The sequence below is a fragment of the Pristiophorus japonicus genome, chromosome 5 (assembly GCF_044704955.1).
Source record: "Pristiophorus japonicus isolate sPriJap1 chromosome 5, sPriJap1.hap1, whole genome shotgun sequence".
Taxonomy (NCBI): Eukaryota; Metazoa; Chordata; class Chondrichthyes; family Pristiophoridae; genus Pristiophorus; species Pristiophorus japonicus.
In genome coordinates, this window is record NC_091981.1 from 4,916,813 (window position 1) to 4,939,864 (window position 23,052).

The 23,052-nt window shown below is 49.8% G+C and overlaps 1 protein-coding gene and 1 non-coding gene across 2 annotated transcripts in view; one reads left to right on the forward strand and one right to left on the reverse strand.

Moving 5' to 3' along the window:
• Window positions 1-23,052, forward strand: part of LOC139263732 (copine-4-like) — a 378,262-nt gene that overhangs the window by 72,437 nt on the left and 282,773 nt on the right. The gene's annotated exons all lie outside the window — the stretch shown is intronic.
• On the reverse strand, window positions 8,072-8,145 carry trnat-ugu (transfer RNA threonine (anticodon UGU)). Its single transcript has one exon. It is a non-coding gene; the product is annotated as a tRNA-Thr (tRNA).

Sequence of the window (23,052 nt, forward strand, 5' to 3'; positions counted from 1 at the left end):
CAGGACTGACATATGAGGAGAGACTGGATCAACTGGGCCTTTATTCACTTGAGTTTAGAAGGATGAGAGGGGATCTCATAGAAACGTATAAGATTCTGACTGGACTGGACAGGTTAGATGCAGGAAGAATATTCCTGATGTTGGGGAAGTCCAGAACCAGGGGACACAGTCTATGGATAAGGTGTAGGCCATTTAGGACTGAGATGAGGAGAAACTTCTTCACTCAGAGAGTTGTTAACCTGTGGAATTCCCTGCCGCAGAGAGTTGTTGTTGCCAGTTCATTGGATATATTCAAGAGGGAGTTAGATATGGCCCTTACGGCTAAAGGGATCAAGGGGTATGGAGAGAAAGCAGGAAAGGGGTACTGAGGTGAATGATCAGCCATGATCTTATTGAATGGTGGTGCAGGCTCGAAGGGCCGAATGGCCTATTCCTGCACCTATTTTCTATGTTTCTATGTTTCTATGATTGGGCGAGAACATGACAAATGTGGAGAAATGTAAAGTTGTCCACTTTGGTCGGAAAAATAGAAAAGCAGAGTATTTTTTAAATGGTGATAGATTGGGAAATGTTGGTGTTCAGAGGGACCTGGGTGACCTTGTACACCAATCACTGAAAGTTAACCTGCAGGTACAGCAAGTGATTAAGAAATGAAATGGTGTGTTGGCTTGTATTCCATGAAGATTTGAGTATAACAGTAAGGGGGGCCGAACTTGCCCACCGCTGGAAAGGGGGTACACCTACCCTGTTTCTGTCGTTTTTACCGGCGCCGTGACTGAGGTGGCCTCTTGAGCGAAATTCCGCTCTTTGGCTTTTTTTTCCAGGGGACCGGAAGTCGGTCATAATGGGGGCGGATGTGCGGTGGGGGTGAGCGAAAGATCGCGCACGAGAGGGGCGGATGTTGGTGGCAGGGTTAGTGTCCACCGCTGTCTGTGAAGATCGGGCGGGAAAGTGAAGTTGAGGTCGAAGTTCAGCCGTGATCTTATTGAATGGCAGAGCAGGCTCGAGGGGCCGAATGGCCGACTCCTGCTCCGAATTCTTATGTTCTTCAGGAAACTGGACCTGCTTGGCTTCTTTCCGGAATGTTCTGTTCTTCAGCCAGCCTATTTCTAAGTTCCTCGGGCACAACCAGGGGTCTTCGGTCCCAATCGGCGCTTCGGTATAAATCCTCAGACGTTCGACACGGGCCACAGAGGTCTTGCTGTCTTTCAGCGTCAACGTCGGAGACAGCGGCAGAGACAAATAAGTGGCATGCACTTCCGCGAGAGTCTAGCGTACACCATGGGATCACAGAATCAACGGCACAGGAGGAGGCCATTCGGCCCATCGTGTCTGTACCGGCCGACCAAGAGCTACCCGGCCTAATCCCACTTTCCAGCTCTCGGTCCGTAGCCCTGCAGGTTACGGCACTTCAGGTGCACATCCAAGTACTTTTTAAATGTGGTGAGGGTTTCTGCCTCTACCACCCTTTCAGGCCGTGAGTTCCAGACCCCCACCACCCTCTGGGGGAAGACATTTCCCCTCAAATCCCCTCTAAACCTCCCCCCAATTACTTTAAATCTATGCCCCCTGGTTATTGACCCCTCTGCTAAGGGAAATAGGTCCTTCCTATCCACTCTATCAAGGCCCCTCATGATTTTATACACCTCAATTAAATCTCCCCTCTGCCTCCTCTGTTCCAAAGAAAACAGACCCAGCCTATCCAATCTTTCCTCATCGCTAAACTTCTCCAGTCCTGGCAACATCCTGGTAAATCTCCTCTGTACCCTCTCCAGTGCAATCACATCTTTCCCGTAATGTGGTGACCAGAACTGCACGCTGTATCTCACTAATCAATATAATATAGTGTCAGCAACCTCAGTAGTTTATTGAAAACTATAATATTTTCCGCCTGTTACTGTCTATCTTACACATCAACCATCGTAAACCCGAGCATCCACTCTAACTTCCATCAGGGATGTAAACTCTTACAGGGCTCAACAGGGTAGATGCAGGGAGGATGTTTCCCCCGGGCTGGAGAGTCTAGAACCAGGGGTCACAGTCTCAGGATAAGGGGTCGGCCATTTAGGACTGAGATGAGGAGGAATTTCTTCACTCAGAGGGTGGTGAATCTTTGGAATTCTCTGCCCCAGAGGGCTGTGGATGCTGAGTCGTTGAGTATATTCAAGGCTGCGATCGATAGATTTTTGGACTCTTGGGGAATCGAGGGATATGGGGATCGGGCGGGAAAGTGGAGTTGAGGTCGAAGATCAGCCGTGATCTTATTGAATGGCGGAGCAGGCTCGAGGGGCCGAATGGCCGACTCCTGCTCCTAATTCTTATGTTCTGATCTGCTGGATAGAACCTTGATGTCTTGTGGTGCTTTTTAAAACATTCAGTCATGGGATGCAGGCATCAATGACAATGCCGGAATTTATTGCCCTGTCCCTACAGGGATCAGTGCTGGGGCCCCAGCTATTCACAAAATATAAATATTTCGATGAGGGAACCAAATGTAATATTTCCAAATTTACTGACGACACAAAACTAGGTGGGATTGTGAGTCGTGAGGAGGATGCAAAGATGCTGCAAGGTGATTTAGATAGGTTGAGTGAGTGGGCAAACACATGGCAGATGCAGTATAATGTGGATAAATGTGAAGTTATCCACTTTGGTAGGAAAAACATAAGGACAAAGTATTATTTAAATGGCGATGGCTTGGGAAGTGTCGATGTACAGAGGGACCTGGGTGTCCTTGTACACCAGTCATTGACAGCAAACATGCCGGTGCAGCAAGCAGTTAGGAAGGTAAATGGTATGTTGGCCTTCATTGCAAAAGGATTTGAGTACAGGAGCAAGGATGTCTTACTGCAGTTATACAGGGCCTTGGTGAGACCACACCTGGAGTATTGTGTGCAGTTCTGGTCTCCTTACCTAAGGAAGGATTACTTGCCATAGAGGGTGTGCAGCGAAGGTTCACCAGACTGATTCCTGGGATGGCAGGATTGACGTATGAAGAGAGATTGGGTCAACCAGGCCTGTATTCACTGGAGTTTAGAAGAATGTATAAAGTTCTGATGGGGTTGGACAGACTGGATGCGGGGAGGATGTTTCCCCGGGGCTGGGAAGTCTAGAACAAGGGGTCACAGTCTCAGGATACGGGGTAGGAAATTTAGATGAGGAGAAATGTTTTCACTCAGAGGGTGGTGAACCTGTGGAATTCTCTACCACAGAAGGCTGTGGAGGCCAAGCCACTGAATATATTTAAGAGGGAGACAGATAGATTTCTAGACACAAAAGGCATCAAGGGGTATGGGGAAAAAGCGGGAATATGGTGTTGAGATAAAGGATCAGCCATGATCATATTGAATGGCGGTGCAGACTCAAAGGGCCGAATGGCCGACTACTGCTCCTATTTTCTATGTTTCTATGTTTCCCCAATTGCCCCTTGAGAAGGTGGTGGTGAGCCGCCTTATACAACGGAGTGTCTCGTTGGGCCAGGTCAGAGGGCAGTTAAGAGTCAACCACATTGTTGTGAGTCTGGAGTCACATATCGGCCAGACCGGGTAAGGGCGACAGATTTCCTTCCCGAAAGGGCATTAGTGAACCAGACGGGTTTTTCCCGGACAATCCGGTAGTTTCATGGTCACCATTACTGACACTGACTTTTTATTCCAGATTTATTTAATTGAATTTTAATTCCCCAGCTGCCGTGGTGGGATTGTAACTCATGACTCATAGAAACATAGAAGAAACATAGAAAATAGGTGCAGGAGTAGGCCATTCGGCCCTTCTAGCCTGCACTGCCATTCAATGAGTTCATGGCTGAACATGAAACTTCAGTACCCCATTCCTGCTTTCTCACCATACCCCTTGATTCCCCTAGTAGTAAGGACTTCATCTAACTCCTTTTTGAATATATTTAGTGAATTGGCCTCAACAACTTTCTGTGGTAGAGAATTCCACAGGTTCACCACTCTCTGGGTGAATAAATTCCTCCTCATCTCGGTCCTAAATGGCTTCCCCCTTATCCTTAGACTGTGTCCCCTGGTTCTGGACTTCCCCAACATTGGGAACATTCTTCCTGCATCTAACCTGTCTAACCCCGTCAGAATTTTAAACGTTTCTATGAGGTCCCCTCTCATTCTTCTGAACTCCAGTGAATACAAGCCCAGTTGATCCAGTCTTTCTTGATAGGTCAGTCCCGCCATCCCGGGAATCAGTCTGGTGAACCTTCGCTGCACTCCCTCAATAGCAAGAATGTCCTTCCTCAGGTTAGGAGACCAAAACTGTACACAATACTCCAGGTGTGGCCTCACCAAGGCCCTGTACAATTGTAGCAACACCTCCCTGCCCTTGTACTCAAATCCCCTCGCTATGAAGGCCAACATGCCATTTGCTTTCTTAACCGCCTGCTGTACCTGCATGCCAACCTTCAATGACTCATGTACCATGACATCCAGGTCTCTTTGCACCTGCCCTTTTCCTAATCTGTCACCATTCAGATAATAGTCTGTCTCTCTGTTTTTACCACCAAAGTGGATAACCTCACATTTATCCACATTATACTTCATCTGCCATGCATTTGCCCACTCATCTAACCTATCCAAGTCGCTCTGCAGCCTCATAGAATCCTCCTTGCAGCTCACACTGCCACCCAACTTAGTGTCATCCGCAAATTTGGAGATACTACATTTAATCCCCTCGTCTAAATCATTAATGTACAGTGTAAACAGCTGGGGCCCCAGCACAGAACCTTGCGGTACCCCACTAGTCACTGCCTGCCATTCTGAAAAGTCCCCATTTACTCCTACTCTTTGCTTCCTGTCTGACAACCAGTTCTCAATCCATGTCAGCACACTACCCCCAATCCCATGTGCTTTAACTTTGCACATTAATCTCTTGTGTGGGACCTTGTCGAAAGCCTTCTGAAAGTCCAAATATACCACATCGACTGGTTCTCCCTTGTCCACTCTACTGGAAACATCCTCAAAAAATTCCAGAAGATTTGTCAAGCATGATTTCCCTTTCACAAATCCATGCTGACTTGGACCTATCATATTACCTCTTTCCAAATGCACTGCGATGACATCCTTAATAATTGATTCCATCATTTTACCCACTAGTGATGTCAGGCTGACCGGTCTGTAATTCCCTGTTTTCTCTCTCCCTCCTTTTTTAAAAAGTGGGGTTACATTGGCTACCCTCCACTCCATAGGAACTGATCCAGAGTCAATGGAATGTTGGAAAATGACTGTCAATGCATCCACTATTTCCAAGGCCACCTCCTTAAGTACTCTGGGATGCAGTCCATCAGGCCCTGGGGATTTATCGGCCTTCAATCCCATCAATTTCCCCAACACAATTTCCCGACTAATAAGGATTTCCCTCAGTTCCTCCTCCTTACTAGACCCTCCGACCCCTTTTATATCCGGAAGGTTGTTTGTGTCCTCCTCAGTGAATACCGAACCAAAGTACTTGTTCAATTGGTCCGCCATTTCTTTGTTCCCCGTTATGACTTCCCCTGATTCTGACTGCAGGGGACCTACGTTTGTCTTTACTAACCTTTTTCTCTTTACATATCTATAGAAACTTTTGCAATCCGTCTTAATGTTCCCTGCAAGCTTCTTCTCGTACTCCATTTTCCCTGCCCTAATCAAACCCTTTGTCCTCCTCTGCTGAGTTCTAAATTTCTCCCAGTCCCCGGGTTCTCTGCTATTTCTGGCCAATTTGTATGCCACTTCCTTGGCTTTAATACTATCCCTGATTTCCCTTGATAGCCACGGTTGAGCCACCTTCCCTTTTTTATTTTTACGACAGACAGGAATGTACAATTGTTGTAGTTCATCCATGCGGTCTCTAAATGTCTGCCATTGCCCATCCACAGTCAACCCCTTCAGTATCATTCGCCAATCTATCCTAGCCAATTCACGCCTCATACCTTCAAAGTTACCCTTCTTTAAGTTCTGGACCATGGTCTCTGAATTAACTGTTTCATTCTCCATCCTAATGCAGAATTCCACCATATTATGGTCACTCTTCCCCAAGGGGCCTCGCACAACAAGATTGCTAATTAATCCTCTCTCATTACACAACACCCAGTCTAAGATGGCCTCCCCCCTAGTTGGTTCCTCGACATATTGGTCTAAAAAACCATCCCTTATGCACTCCAGGAAATCCTCCTCTACCGTATTGCTTCCAGTTTGGTTAACCCAATCTATGTGCATATTAAAGTCACCCATTATAACTGCTGCACCTTTATTGCATGCACCCCTAATTTCATGTTTGATGCCCTCCCCAACATCACTACTACTGTTTGGAGGTCTGTACGCAACTCCCACTAACGTTTTTTGTCCTTTGGTATTCTGCAGCTCTACCCATATAGATTCCACATCATCCAAGCTACTGTCCTTCCGAACTATTGCCTTAATTTGCTCCTTAACCAGCAATGCTACCCCACCTCCTTTTCCTTTTATTCTATCTTTCCTGAATGTTGAATACCCCTGGATGTTGAGTTCCCAGCCCTGATCATCCTGGAGCCACGTCTCCGTAATCCCAATCACATCATATTTGTTAACATCTATTTGCACAGTTAATTCATCCACTTTATTGCGGATACTCCTTGCATTAAGACACAAAGCCTTCAGGCTTGTTCTTTTAACACCCTTTGTCCTTTTAGAATTTTGCTGTACAGTGGCCCTTTTTGTTCTTTGCCTTGGGTTTCTCTGCCCTCCACTTTTCCTCATCTCCTTTCTGTCTTTTGCTTTTGCCTCCTTTTTGTTTCCCTCTGTCTCCCTGCATTGGTTCCCATCCCCCTGCCATATCAGTTTAAATCCTCCCCAACAGCACTAGCAAACATTCCCCCTAGGACATTGGTTCCGGTCCTGCCCAGGTGCAGACCGTCCGGTTTGTACTGGTCCCACCTCCCCCAGAACCGGTCCCAATGCCCCAGGAATTTAAATCCCTCCCTGTTGCACCACTGCTCAAGCCACGTATTCATCTGCGCTATCCTGCGATTCCTACTCTGACTATCACGTGGCACTGGTAGCAATCCCGAGATTACTACTTTTGAGGTCCTACTTTTTAATTTAGCTCCTTGCTCCTTAAATTCGTTTCGTAGGACCTCATCCCTCTTTTTACCTATGTCGTTGGTACCAATGTGCACCACGACAACTGGCTGTTCTCCCTCCCTTTTCAGAATGTCCTGCACCCGCTCCGAGACATCCTTGACCCTTGCACCAGGGAGGCAACATACCATCCTGGAGTCTCGGTTGCGGCCGCAGAAACGCCTATCTATTCCCCTCACCATCGAATCCCCTATCACTATCGCTCTCCCACTCTTTTTCCTGCCCTCCTGTGCAGCAGAGTCACCCACGGTGCCATGAACTTGGCTGCTGCTGCCCTCCCCTGATGAGTCATCCCCCTCAACAGTACCCAAAGCAGTGTATCTGTTTTGCAGGGGGATGACCACAGGGGACTCCTGCACTACCTTCCTTGCACTGCTCTTCCTGTTGGTCTTCCATTCCCTATCTGGCTGTGGACCCTTTCCCTGTGGTACGACCAACTCGCTACACGTGATACTCACGTCATTCTCAGCATCGTGGATGCTCCAGAGTGAATCCACCCTCAGCTCCAACTCCGCAACGCGGTCTGTCAGGAGCTTGAGGTGGACACACTTCCCGCACACGTAATCGTCAGGGACACCGGAAGTGTCCCTGAGTTCCCACATGGTACAGGAGGAGCATAACACCCGACCGAGCTCTCCTGCCATGACTTAACCCTTATATACACTTAAATTGGCAACAACAGTGTTAAAAGTTACTCACTGATATAGAAGTGAAAAAAGAAAAACTACTCACCAATCACCAGCCAATCACTTACCCTCTTGGCTGTGACGTCACCTTTTGATTTCTTTCTACTTCTTTTTTGCCTTCTCCCTGTAGCTGCACAAGTCACGCCTTTTATAGGCCTCTCCACGCACCTCCTCGACGCTGCTCCCGACTGCCGCCGACGCTGGGCCCCGGACTCCCTGCTGTGCCTTTTATAGGCCTCTCCACGCACCTCCTCGACGCTGCTCCCGACTAAATTGTGTAGGCCCCCAGTGAGATTTGAACCCACGATCCCTGGTTTACAAGACCAGTGCTCTAACCCCTGAGCTATGGAGCCACCGGATCATTTGTTCAGGACCTCTGGGTTACTGGTCCAGTAATGTAACCGCTAGGTCCCCGTACCCGATTGTCTCGCTAGTTACGGCCAATCGTGATCCATCTGTGTCCCCCCGACTCCCCTTCACCGATGCTGGGTTCTGTCAGGAATCTTTGCAGAAGCCGGCTGCAATCTTCCCAATCCACGATCTACACGGACATATTCCTTGATACCCAGTGGCATTTAGTTCCTTTCCTGCAGTGATTTTCGAATTTATCCCGAACCTAACTTGCCCACTCTTTAATCATGTTAACAGGCCTGAAACTCCGATCGCGGTCTTCCCGCAGGCAATCAACTAAAAATGTTTTTTAAAAAAAAGGCGCGTACCTACTGCTCCAGCTGCACCCGCTCGAACTTCCGATCGTGAGGCCTTCGCTCCCTGCGCGTCGCAGCACATGCGCGTTGGGACGTCCGTATGCCGGAGCTGCAGTCACATGGCTCTGGGCAGCCAATCAAGGTACAGTATTTTCTCATTCATAATAATGGGAACTCCGTAAGTTGGAGAACCCATTATTATGATTGAGAAACTCCCCTAAACACACAAAACATGAATAAAAAAAATAGAAAAATACACTACATATTTAAGAATCGTTTAAATTAAAGTGCTTATAAAAAAATATTTTCCGGACTTTTTAAAAAAATGCCTTAAAATAAACTTACCGTAGTGGGGAGGGTTTTAACAATAAAATGTGTTTTTATAACTTTATTTTAAAATGTTTCTGTGCATTTTTAAACACTTGCACCTGTATCAGTCGGCTATATGCCTGCTTTTTCAGGCGCAAGATTTTAAAGGACATTTGCAGGGCAAGATATTCGTAAATATCGGAACTCTTGCCCTGCGAGTGTCCTCGCTTCCAATCTGCGGAGGATCTGTCCAGCCAGAAACTTGACAGATCGGAAAAGCCGGTCTTAGCGCGCAATGTATGCGCCCCGTACACGCCCCGCACGCGCCCCGCACACGTCCCGTACACGTCCCGTACACATCCCGTACGAACTCAGTACGCACTCCGTACACACGCAGGACACACCCAGGACACGCCCCGTACACACTCCGTACACGTCCCGTACGCACTCCGTACGCACCCCATACACACTCCGTACACACCCAGGACACGCCCCGTACACACCCCTTACAGACCCGGTAAACGTCAGAATTTCAGGGCCGTTATTTCTTATCGTTTCACGATCACGAGTATAAACATCATACAGTATGATCTAATCTATTCCACTGCTCAGTCTTGCTTGAGCTGATATTGTGGGTTTAAAACAGCCAGCCAAAGCCCTGTTCCTCCTCCTCAGCTCATTATATTCCAATAAGTCAGTTCTGTGGTATGTCTTATCACTGTTGCTAAGGCGACCTGTCTGTAGTGAAGTGGCTGTCTATGTTTCCAACTCTGACTAAATCCACATTACCATAATGGATATTATACCAGCTATATCATCATCATCATAGGCAGTTCCTCAAAATTGAGGAAGACTTGCTTCTACTCTAAAAGTGACTTCTCAGGTGACTGAACAGTCCAATACGGGAATTACAGTCTCTGTCACAGGTGGGACAGACAGTGGTTGAGGGAAAGGGAGGGTGGGACTGGTTTGCCGCACGCTCCTTCCGCTGCCTGCGCTTGGTTTCTGCATGCTCTCGGCGACGAGACTCGAGGTGCTCAGCGCCCTCCCGGATGCTCTTCCTCCACTTAGGGCGGACTGGTCTTTGGCCAGGGACTCCCAGGTGTCGGTGGGGATGTTGCACTTTATCAGGGAGGCTTTGAGGGTGTCCTTGTAACGTTTCCTCTGTCCACCTGGGGCTCGTTTGCCGTGTTGGAGTTCCAAGTAGAGCGCTTGCTTTGGGAGTCTCGTGTCGGACATGTGGACAATGTGGCCCGCCCAACGGAGCTGGTCAAGTGTGGTCATCGAGCTACAGTACGCGGACGATGCTTGCATCTGCGCACACTCAGAGGCCGAACTCCAAGCCATCGTCAACATCTTCACCAAGGAGTACTAAACATTCATGTCAGCTATATGGACCTGTATAAAACACTGGTTTGGCCCCAACTGGAGTATTGTGTCCAATTCTGGGCACCACACTTTAGGAAGGATGTGAAGGCCTTAGAGAGGGGGCAGAAAAGATTGACGAGATTGGTTCCAGGGATGAGGGACTTCAGTGACGGGGATAGACTGGAGAAGCTGGGGTTGTTCTCCTTGGAGCAGAGGTTGAGAGGAGATTTGATCGAGGTGTTCAAAATCATAAGGGGTCTGGACAGAGTAGATAGAGAGAGAAACTGTTCCCATTGGTGGAAGGGTCGAGAACCAGAGGACACAGATTTAAGGCGATTGACAGAAGAACCAAAGGCGACACGAGGAAAAACGTTTTTACGCAGCGAGTGGTTAGGATCTGGAATGCGCTGCCTGAGAGGGTGGTGGAGGCAGACTCAATCGCGGCTTTCAAAAGGGAGTTGGATAAGTACCTGAAGGGAAAAGATTGCAGGGCTACGGGGAAAGGGCGGGGGAGTGGGACTGGCTGAGGTGCTCTTGCAGAGAGCTGGCACGGGCTCGATGGGCCGAATGGCCTCCTTCTGTGCTGTAACCATTCTGTGGTTCTAGCTCCACTCCCCTCGCCCCATCGCCAGCTGTATCTTCCACCATCTCGGCGCCTTGCTCTGGAGTAAACCCCTCACATCCCTCTGTCTCTTCACCTCCCTCTCCTCCTTTAAGGCCGTCCTTAAAACACATGTCTACGACAAACCTTTGGTCACACCTGCGAATATCTCCTTCTTTATCTTTGCATCCGATTGCGCCTCGGTGAAGCGACTTGGGATTTTTTTCTATGTTCAAGGTGCTACGGAAATGCAAATTGTTTTTGCACATTTTCTGTTTTGGTTTTCGCGTTCCAGCTAGTTTCAATTTTTACCCAACTCCCACCGGGGTTTGATTGCCTGAGGAGCGGCACCTTTAGTGTTACCTGTTATTCATGTGAGAGTCTGGGCTGTGAGGTTGTACGACTGTAAGAAATAAAAGAAAGAAAGACTTGCATTTCTATAGCGCCTTTCACAACCACCGGACATCCCGAAGTGGAGATAAGGAATAATAAGGGAAAAAGTCGCTGGTGGGCGTAGTCTATAGGCCCCCCTAACAGTAGTTATACTGTTGGACAGAGTATAAATCAAGAAATAATGGAGGCTTGTAATAAAGGAACGGCAATAATCATGGACGATTTTAACCTTCATATTGATTGGACAAAGCAAATTGGCCAGGGTAGCCTTGAGGAGGAGTTCATAGAGTGCATCCGGGATAGTTTCCTGGAACAGTACGTTGCAGAACCAACCAGGGAGCAGGCTATCTTAGATCTGGTACTGTGTAATGAGACAGGATTAATAAATAATCTTCTAGTAAAGGATCCTCTAGGACTGAGTGACCATAACATGGTTGAATTTCAAATTCCGTTGGAGGGAGAGAAAGTTGGTTCTCAAACCAGGGTCCTAAGCTTAAATAAAGGAGACTACAAAGGTATGAAGGCAGAGTTGGCTAAAGTGGACTGGGAAAATAGATTAAAGTATAGGACGCTTGATGAGCAGTGGCAGACATTTAAGGAGATATTTCATAATTCGCAACAAAAATATATCCCAATGAGAAGGAAAGACTGTAAGAGAAGGGATAACCATCCATGGCTAACTAAGGAAATAAGGGATGGTATCAAATTGAACACAAGGGCATACAATGTGGCCAAGACTAGTGGGAGGCCAGAGGATTGGGAAACTTTTAAAAGCCAGCAAAAAACGACTAAAAAAGTGATAACAAGAGGGAAGATAGATTATGAAAGTAAATTAGCACGGAATATAAAAACAGATAGTAAGAGTTTCTACAGGTACATAAAAAGGAAAAGAGTGGCTAAAGTAAATGTTGGCCGCCTGGAGGATGAGACTGGGGAATTAATAATGGGGAACAGGAAAATGGCAGAGACGTTGAACAAATATTTTGTATCGGTCTTTACGGTAGAAGATACTAAAAACATCCCAATTGTGGATCCGATACGGGACCAGGAGAGGCGAGGGCCCAGGGGCAGCACGGACCAGTCCACACTGCGATATGTGAGCGCACTAGGTCCGTGCAGCAGAGCTGGTCTCCAGTCGTCCTGGTTAACCCTTGCCACTGGACCAAGACCTCGCTCTGTCAAGCCCGTGTGGTGGCTGGTGTGCAACGGTCACCCCACGTTAAATAAATCCACCCACAGGCATCTTCCACCCCCTCAATTGAGTTCAGGACTGGAACATCGGGTCCTTCACTGAAACATCTGTGAACTCGTGTGGAAGCAAGTCATCCTCATTTGAGAGACTGCCTATGATGATGATAGTGTGCGAGGAACTTAATACAATCACTATCACTAATGAAGTAGTACTCAATAAAATAATGGGACTAAAGGCGGACAAGTCCCCTGGACCCGATGGCTTATATCCTCGGATCTCTCTTTTGGCCAGGCTGCCAATGGGTAGCCCAACACACTCTCATGGTCAGCATGGTGGAGATGGATATCACACTGTCCCCGGCACGAACCCGCCCCAACAGCACCCCAAAGTGCTGGCAGCGGTGTCTGAGAAAGAGCCGAATTTTCCGGCTCTCCTGCCTGACTCCTGCCGGGCGATGATAATTCGAATTATCCGCCCCAAACGGGGCAGAGGCCAATTTCCAGCCCACGGAGTCTTTGTGTAACCACAATTTACATTTATATAGTGCGTTTAATGTTGTGCCAATCTGGCGAAAGATTGTGACGGAGTAGCAGCGAGAGATGGTGGCAGAGGTGCGGCAAATGAGGTTACGGGGCCCAGGAGAGGCGAGGGCCCAGGGGCAGCACGGGCCCAGCCCACACTGCGATATGTGAGCGCACTAGGCCCGTGCAGCAGAGCTGGTCTCCAGTCGTCCTGGTTAACCCTTGCCACTGGACCAAGACCTCGCTCTGTCAAGCCCGTGTGGTGGCTGGTGTGCAACGGTCACCCCACGTTAAAACAATCCACACACAGGCATCTTCCACCCTTCAGGATGTAGTTCGGGATCCGGAATATCAGGTCCTTCATCGAAACATCTGTGAACTCTTGTGGAAGCAAGTCATCCTCGTTCGAGGGACCGTCTCTGAAGATTAATGTTGCAAAAACACCCCAAGGTACTTCACAGAAGCCGATTATCAGTAAAACCATTTTTGGCACCGAGCCACATAAGGAGATATTGGGATAGGCGACCAAAAACTTGGCCAAAGAGGTCGGTTTTAAGGAACGTCTTAAAGGGTGAAAGAGAGGCGGAGAGGTTTAGGGAGGGTGTTCCAGAGCTTGGGGCCCAGGCAACAGAAGGCACGGCCACCGATGGTGGAGCGATTATAATCAGGGATGCTCAGGAGGGCAGAATTAGAGGAGCGCAGACATCTCGGGGAGGTTTATGGGGTGGTAAGTGACATACCCTCTGAAGTATATGTGTAATGGTGGAGGAGTTGTGCATTTAAAAACTTGACGTTTCTAGAGAATTGCACTCCCGACCTAAGAAGTAGTGAGTCAGGATTCCAGTCGGGGCCGAGTTCCAACGATGTTAACCTCCGCCTCGTAGTTTGGGAGCAGGCTGACTGCCGCGAGTTGAAAAGGAGGGAGAAAGATGATGATGTTGGTCCTTTTATCGACTGCTCTCAGAGCTCCATTAAATTCCTAAATTGCCCGATGCGATGAGCGAATGGAGGAAGCATGGTTCTAATCAGAGACTTCAAGGGAAAGGACATTAGTGTTGCTCGTTGGGGACTTGTGCTGACGTGTAGCTTCACTTTGTAATATTGAAATCAATCAACCGGCGTGAGCTTGGAGCACTTTCCTGATTTCAGAGTGTGACCATCGCCAGGGTGCAAATCAGTGCAGCAAAGCATTTCGCCAGAAATATTATCAGGGGTTGAAATAATTTTGCGTCCTGAAAGGGAGCAAAAACTTCCTATTTTTGAGAACATCTCCATGCAGGCCAATAAGAAAGCTCATTTAAAAAGATCACTGCTACTATTAGTGTGCAGCAACAAGAAACACAATCACCCGCCTGAAATGGAGAGCATCATTAAACGTGTCGCGGTAAAACAGAAGGAGGATCATCCCCAGGGGAAGCCTGCAAACCGCTTGCCTTTGGCCCAACGTGTTATCGTTGGCGGAGACTCGGGCGGAGAAATCCGGGAGTGCCCCGTTCCGGCCGTTAACTTTTCAAAGTTGAAATAAATTGGCGGCCAGACGCTAATGAGGATCAACTTTTGAAAATGTTCGTGGTCTGCGCTCCCGGAAGGAAGTGAGACGCTGAATCCGGCGTTATCACTTCCTGCCTGGAGCGCTAAAGGACGCGGGCGGGGCGGGGTGCGGTGCAGCAATGTCACACTGTCCCGCGCAGCGCCACCGTGATCCCAGGCTCCTCCGCTCCCTTAAAGGGGCAGGCCATCGCTGCAGGGTCTGCATTGGGACCTGGGAGCTGATACCCCGACGGCAGTCGTTATCCGGCCCCACGCACCCTCGCGATCCGGCCCGATCCGGCCCCACGCACTCCCGCGATCCGGCCCAATCCGGCCCCACGCACACCATGATCCGGCCCGATCCGGCCCCACGCACTCCCGCGATCCGGCCCAATCCTGCCCCACGCACACCATGATCCGGCCCGATCCGGCCCCACGCACTCCCGCGATCCGGCCCAATCCGGCCCCACGCGATCCGGCCCCACGCACCCCCGCGATCCGGCCCAATCCGGCCCCACGCACCCCCGCGATCCGGCCCAATCCGGCCCCACGCACCCCCGCGATCCGGCCCGATCCAGCCCCACGCACCCCCGCGATCCGGCCCAATCCGGCCCCACGCACCCCCGCGATCCGGCCCAATCCGGCCCCACGCACCCCCGCGATCCGGCCCAATCCGGCCCCACGCACCCCCGCGATCCGGCCCAATCCGGCCCCACGCACCCCCGCGATCCGGCCCGATCCAGCCCCACGCACCCCCGCGATCCGGCCCAATCCGGCCCCACGCACCCCCGCGATCCGGCCCGATCCAGCCCCACGCACTCCCACGATCCAGCCCAATCCGGCCCCACGCACCCTCGCGATCCGGCCCGATCCGGCCCCACGCACTCCCGCGATCCGGCCCAATCCGGCCCCACGCACACCATGATCCGGCCCGATCCGGCCCCACGCACTCCCGTGATCCGGCCCGATCCGGCCCCACGCGATCCGGCCTGATCCGGCCCCACGCACCCCCGCGATCCGGCCCGATCCGGCCCCACGCACCCTCGCGATCCGGCCCAATCCGGCCCCACGCACTCCCGCGATCCGGCCCGATCCGGCCCCACGCACTCCCGCGATCCGGCCCAATCCGGCCCCACGCACTCCCGCGATCCGGCCCGATCCGGCCCCACGCACTCCCGCGATCCGGCCCAATCCGGCCCCACGCACTCCCGCGATCCGGCCCAATCCGGCCCCACGCACACCATGATCCGGCCCGATCCGGCCCCACGCACTTCCGCGATCCGGCCCGATCCGGCCCCACGCATTGCAGCAGGGAGCCGGACCGATCGGCCGCAGAAAACGGCAAAAAAAATTGAAAACCGCCATTTTACAAAACGTTTTACAAAAAGCATCGACCCGCCCCCCGCCCCCACCCCTCCCCCCTGAGCTCCCTCCCCCCCCGCTCCCAATCAACGCCTCCCGCAGCTGTCGGTGTTTTCACCTGGCGACGCTGCAAGGGGCGGAACCCAAGTTGGGGTCCGGGGCGTTACTGGGGGCGACACGCACGCCGGTGATGTCACGATCTCCGGGCACAGGCGGTCAGGGCGCCAGGGGTTACCACAGCCGCAAACCTCCTGGCCAAGTTAGCGGCAGTCGTTCATCTTACCGCGCCAGTCGGTCAATAGTCAGCGCCCCCCGGAGGCGGTGTAACGAAGGTTCACCAGACTGATCCCTGGGATGGGAGGAGATTGAGGAGAGATTGAATAGATTGGGCCGATAATCTCTGGAGTTTAGAAGAATGAGAGGTGATCTCATTGAAACATACAAGATTCTGAGGGGGGTTGACAGGGTAGATGCTGAGAGGATGTTTCCCCCGGGCTGGAGAGTCTAGAACCAGGGGTCACAGTCTCAGGATAAGGGGTCGGCCATTTAGGACTGAGATGAGGAGGAATTTCTTCACTCAGAGGGTGGTGAATCTTTGGAATTCTCTGCCCCAGAGGGCTGTGGATGCTGAGTCGTTGAGTATATTCAAGGCTGAGATCGGTAGATTTTTGGACTCTCGGGGAATCGAGGGATATGGGGATCGGGCGGGAAAGTGGAGTTGAGGTCGAAGATCAGCCGTGATCTTATTGAATGGCGGGGCAGGCTCGAGGGGCCGAATGGCCGACTCCTGCTCCTGATTCTTATGTTGTTAGAAGGCCAATTGCTAGGCGTTGTGTTGGTGCAATTGCCGTGTGTTTCTACACAGCTTTGCTTCACAACTGATCTCCCCTCTCGATTTTTTTTGCGCGCGGGGCCTTTGCGGGATCTCCGGACTGATGCATAGCCGCGCACCTTGGGGGGGGGGAGGGCGGGGTGGGGGGGGGATGTTGTTCACGACCATCGCTGACCTACGTTACCCTCCAGCAGCTTGTTTATTAGTCAGTTTCTGAAATCGTGCCTGCGGGTTACGGGCTAGTTGTAAGCCAGGTAATCCAACGTAAACTGGCGAACCTTTCACAGCCACCGGATGACCCAAAGCGCTTTACAGCCAATGAAGTATTTTTTGGAGTGTAGTCACTGTTGTAATGTGGGAAACGCGGCAGCCAATTTGCGCACAGCAAGCTCCCACACACACAGTGATGTGATAATGACCAGATAATCTGTTTGAGTGATGTTGATTGAGGGATAAATATTGGCCCCAGGACACGGGGGATAATTCCCCTGTTCTTCTTCAAAATAGTGCCGTGGGATCTTTTACGTCCTTGATGTATCCTTCCTCCCCCTCCACACACACTTCCTTTGAAGTGGAGACCAGCTCTTTTGAAGAAATACTTCGTTCCTTCTCAACAGGCCTGTGATTATGATAATTATATCTATCACTATCTGGAGAGATGTTTACTGGGCTGGACCTGAAACCAAACCGTTCATTAAACAGGTGTTGGATTTGACGCTTTGATCAACTTCCCATCAGGAGACCTCAAGATGGGCCAATCATTACACATCATGGCCATCAGTTCCTCATTCGGCACGTGTAGCTATTCAAAGACCCGGGGCACTTGGCCAAACTTGGGTCGTTGATAAGGTAATGACTGCAATTGAGGGGACTGGTTGGGTTGGACACCCTCGATATCACCAGCTGCCCTCCCCCGCATCGTATATTTACTTCACCCTCGGGACCCCCAACCCAAGGCAATGAAAACTGAGATGAGGAGGAATTTCTTCTCTCAGAGGGTTGTAAATCTGTGGAATTCGCTGCCTCAGAGAGCTGTGGAGGCTGGGTCATTGAATATATTTAAGACAGAGATAGACAGTTTCTTAACCGATAAGGGAATAAAGGGACGGGCGGGGAAGTGGAGCTGAGCCCATGATCGGATCAGCCATGATCGTATTAAATGGCGGAACAGGCTCGAGTGGCCGTATGGCCGACTCCTGCTCCTATTTCTTATGTTCTTATGTTAATGAAGATCCTGTCACACTGCACCCAGTCTAGTCACACTTAGCCTTCACCATGCTTCGGGCTGAATTAAAAAGCTTCTTATAAGGTGGAGCTTTATGTTGGTCACAAGAATGTCACGGAAAGGTCCCGGCCTGCATCCACCATTCCATTGTGTCCAACCCCGATGATAAAAAGACTTGCATTTCTATGGCGCCTTTCACGACCAACAGATGTCTCAAAGCGCTTTACAGCCAATGAAGAAGTTTTTGAAGTGTAGTCACTGTTGTAATGTGGGAAACGCAACAGCAAATTTGTGCACAGCAAGCTCCCACACACAGCAATGTGATAATGACCAGATAATCTGTTTTAGTGATGTTGATTGAGGGATAAATATTGGCCCCAGGACACCGGGGAGAACTCCCCTGCTCTTTTTCGAAATAGTGCCATGGGATCTTTTACATCCACCTGAGAGAGCAGACGGGGCCTTGGTTTAACGTCTCATCCGAAAGACGGCACCTTCAACAGTATAGCACTCCCTCAGTACTGCCCCTCTGACAGTGCGGCGCTCCCTCAGTACTGCCCCTCCGACAGTGCGGCGCTCCCCCAGTACTGCCCCTCCGACAGTGCGGCGCTCCCTCAGTACTGCCCCTCCGACAGTGCGGCGCTCCCTCAGTACTGCCCCTCCGACAGTGCGGCGCTCCCTCAGTACTGCCCCTCCGACAGTGCGGCGCTCCCTCAGTACTGCCCCTCCGACAGTGCGGCACTCCCTCAGTACTGCCCCTCCGACAGTGCGGCGCTCCCTCAGTACTGCCCCTCCGACAGTGCGGCGCTCCCTCAGTACTGCCCCTCCGACAGTGCGGCGCTCCCTCAGTACTGCCCCTCCGACAGTGCGGCGCTCCCTCAGTACTGCCCCTCCGACAGTGCGGTGCTCCCTCAGTACTGCCCCTCCGACAGTGCGGCACTCCCTCAGTACTGCCCCTCCGACAGTGCAGCTCTCCCTCAGTATTGCACTGGAATGTGGGACTGTGCTCAAGTCTCTGGACCCACGACCTTCTGACTCAGTGACTGAACGTGCTGCCGACTGAGCCACAGCTGATGCGGTAAATAAGTAAGCTGGGCCCTAGCCTGTCTGTTCCTCGCGCTCCGTGACGCCTAATTTAGATTCAAGAACAACAAGAACTTGTGGAGAAAAGCATTGCGTGGGACCATGGCCACTTCATCGCTGCTTACACACTGACTATTCACTGAGGCAGAGTTATGAAGCCAATAGGTCATTGGGCTAGCTGTGATCTGTTACGGATGTTGGCATTTGGCCTATCTAACGCGATAAGCATTTGGAACAATTGTTTTGTATACGTCAGATAATATTTCAGAGTCAGTGCTGGCACTAAATTATAAATCAGGAGGATGTTTTTGAGAGAGGTAGAGAATCTTCAATCTATAGTGTGCTTGTTCTCATCAGATACGTCTGCAATCTGGAGTCTTGAAACAGCTGAAAGTCACGGATAATGAAAGTCTTTCACTGATAAAAAACGATGGAATTTGTATTGTTTCAAATCCTTTTCACGTCCCAAAGCACTGCATACAGCTTTGGTCTCCTTGTTTAAGAAGGGGTATACTTGCATTGGAGGCAGTTCAGAGAAGGTTCACGACGTTGATTCCTCAGAAGAAGGGGTTGTGTTATGAGGAAAGGTTGGGCCTCTACTCACTGGAGTTCAGAAGAATAAGAGGTGATCCTATTGAAATGTGTAAGATTTTGAGGGGGTTTGACAGGGTAGATGTAGAGAGGGTTTTTCCCCTCGTGGGCGAATCTAGAACTAAGGGGCATAGTTTCAGAATAAGGGGTCGCCCATTTAACATAGAAACATAGAAACATAGAAAATAGGTGCAGGAGTAGGCCATTCGGCCCTTCGAGCCTGCACCACCATTCAATAAGATCATGGCTGATCATTCACCTCAGTACTCCATTCCTGCTTTCTCTCCAGACCCCTTGATCCCTTTGGACGTAAGGGCCATATCTAACTCCCTTTTGAATATATCTAACGAACTGGCCTCAAGAACTTTCTGCGGTAGAGAATTCCACAGGTTAACCACTCTCTGAGTGAAGAAGTTTCTCCTCATCTCGGTCCTAAATGGCCTACCCCTTATCCTTAGACTGTGACCCCTGGTTCTGGACTTCCCCAACATTAGGAACATTCTTCCTGCATCTAACCTGTCCAATCCCGTCAGAATTTTATATGTTTCTGTGAGATCCCCTCTCATTCTTCTAAACTCCAGTGGATACAAGCCCAGTTGATCCAGTCTTTCCTCATATGTCAGTCCCACCATCCCGGGAAACAGTCTGGTGAACCTTCGCTGCACTTCCTCAATACAAGAACGTCCTTCCTCAGATTAGGAGACTGAAACTGAACACAATATTCCAGGTGTGGCCTCACCAAGGCCCTGTACAACTGCAGTAAGACCTCCCTGCTCCTATACTCAAATCCTCAAAGCTATGAAGGCCAACATGCCATTTGCCTTCTTCACCGCCTGCTGTACCTGCATGCCAACTTTCAATGACTGATGTACCATGACACTCAGGTCTCGTTGCACCTCCCCCTTTCCTAATCTGTCACCATTCAGATAATATTCTGTCTTCTTGTTTTTGCCACCGAAGTGGATAACCTCACATTTATCGACATTATATTGCATCTGCCATGCATTTGCCCACTCACCTAACCTGTCCAAGTCACCCTGCAGCCTATTAGCATGCTCCTCACAGCTCACACCACCACCCAGCTTAGTGTCATCTGCAAACTTGGAGATATTACATTCAATTCCTTTGTCTAAATCATTGATGTATATTGTAAATAGCTGGGGTCCCAGCACTGAACCTTGCGGTACTCCACTAGTTACTGCCTGCCATTCTGAAAAGGACCCGTTTATTCCCACTTTGCTTCCTGTCTGCCAACCAGTTCTCTATCCATGTCAATATATTACCCCCAATACCATGTGTTTTAATTTTGCACACCAATCTCTTGTGTGGGACCTTGTCAAAAGCCTTTTGAAAGTCCAAATACGCCACATCCACTGTTTCTCCCTTGTCCACTCTACTAGTTACATCCTCAAAAAATTCTAGAAGATTTGTCAAGCATGATTTCCCTTTCATAAATCCATGCTGACTTGGACCGATCCTGTCACTGCTTTCCAAATGTGCTGCTATTTCATCTTTAATAACTGATTCCAACATTTTCCCCACCACCGATGTCAGGCTAACCAATCTATAATTCCCTGTTTTCTCTCTCCCTCCTTTTTTAAAAAGTGGGGTTACATTAGCTACCCTCCAGTCCATAGGAATTGATCCAGAGTCAATAGAATGTTGGAAAATGATCACCAATGCATCCACTATTTCTAGGGCCACTTCCTTAAGTACTCTGGGATGCAGCCTATCAGGCCCTGGGGATTTATCAGCCTTCAATCCCATCAATTTCCCAAACACAATTTCCTGACAAATAAGGATTTCTTTCAGTTCCCCCTTCTTGCTAGACCTTTGAACCTCTAGTATTTCCGGAAGGTTATTTGTGTCTTCCTTAGTGAAGACAGATCCAAAGTATTTGTTCAATTGGTCTACCATTTCTTTGTTTCCCTTTATAAATTCACCTGATTCTGACTGCAAGGGACCTACGTTTGTCTTCACTAATCTTTTTCTCTTCGCATATCTATAGAAGCTTTTGCAGTCAGTTGTTATGTTCCCTGTAAGCTTCCTCTCATACTCTATATTCCCCCTCCTAATTAAGACTGTTGAGGAGGAATTTCTTCTCTGAGGGTTGTGAATCTATAGAATTCTCTGCCCTAGAGAGCTGTGGATGCTGGGTCATTGAATATATTTAAGGCGGAGATAGAAAGATTTTTGAACGATAAGGGAGTTGAGGGTTATGGGGAGCGGGCGGGGAAGCGGAGCTCAGTCCATGATCAGATCGGCCATGATCTTATTGAATGGCGGAGCAGGCTCGAGGGGCCGAATGGCTGACTCCAGCTCCTAATTCTCATGTTCTCATATTCACATCCGCTGAAACATTCACTTACAATGTCGGGAGACATTGCAGCCAATTTGAGCACAGCGAGCTCCCACAAACAGCAATGGGATAATGACCCGATCATCTGTTTTTAGTGATGTTGATTGAGGGATCAATTTCAGCCCAGGACACTGGGGAGAACCCCCCTGCTCTTCTTTGAATAGCGCCGTGGGATCTTTTACATCCACCTGAGAGGGCAGGTGAAGTCTTGGTTTAACATCTCGCCCAAAGATATATATTAATGACTGGGACTTGGGTGTACAGGGCACAATTTCAAAATTTGCAGGTAACACAAAATTTGGAAGTGTAGTGAACAGTGAGGAGGGTAGTGATAGACTTCAGGAACTCATAGACAGGCTGGTGGAATGGGCGGGCACGGATCAGATGGAATTTAATGCAGAAAAGTGCAAAGCGATACATTTTGGTAGAAAGAATGAGGAGAGGAAATATAAACTAAGGGGTCCAATCCTAAAGTGGGTGCATGAACAGAGAGACCTGGGGGTATATGGGCACAGATCGTTGAAGGTGGCAGGGCAGGTTGAGAAAGCGGTTAAAAAAAACCATACGGGATCCTGGGCTTCATAAATAGAGCAGAGTACAAAAGGAAGGAAGTTATGATGGACCTGTATAAAACACTGGTTCGGCGCCAACTGGAGTATTGTGTCCAATTCTGGGCACCACACTTTAGGAAGGATGTGAAGGCCTTCGAGAGGATGCAGAAAAGATTTACGAGAATGGTTCCAGGGATGAGGGACTTCAGTGACGGGGATAGACTGGAGAAGCTGGGGTTGTTCTCCTTGGAGCAGAGAAGGTCGAGAGGAGATTTGATCGAGGTGTTCAAAATCATGAGGGGTCTGGACAGAGTAGATCGAGAGAAACTGTTCCCATTGGTGGAAGGGTGGAGAACCAGAGGACACAGATTTAAGGCGATTGGCAGAAGAACCAAAGGCGACATGAGGGAAAACGTTTTTACGCAGCGAGTGGTTAGGATCTGGAATGTGCTGCCTGAGAGGGTGGTGGAGGCAGACTCAAAAGAGAGTTGGATAAGTACCTGAAGGAAAAATATTGCAGGGCTCCGGGGAAAGGGCGGGAGAGGGGGACTGGCTGAGGTGCTCTTGCCGAGAGCCGGCACGGGCTCGACGGGCCGAATGGCCTCCTCCTGTGCTGTAACCGTTCGAGGAGGCCGA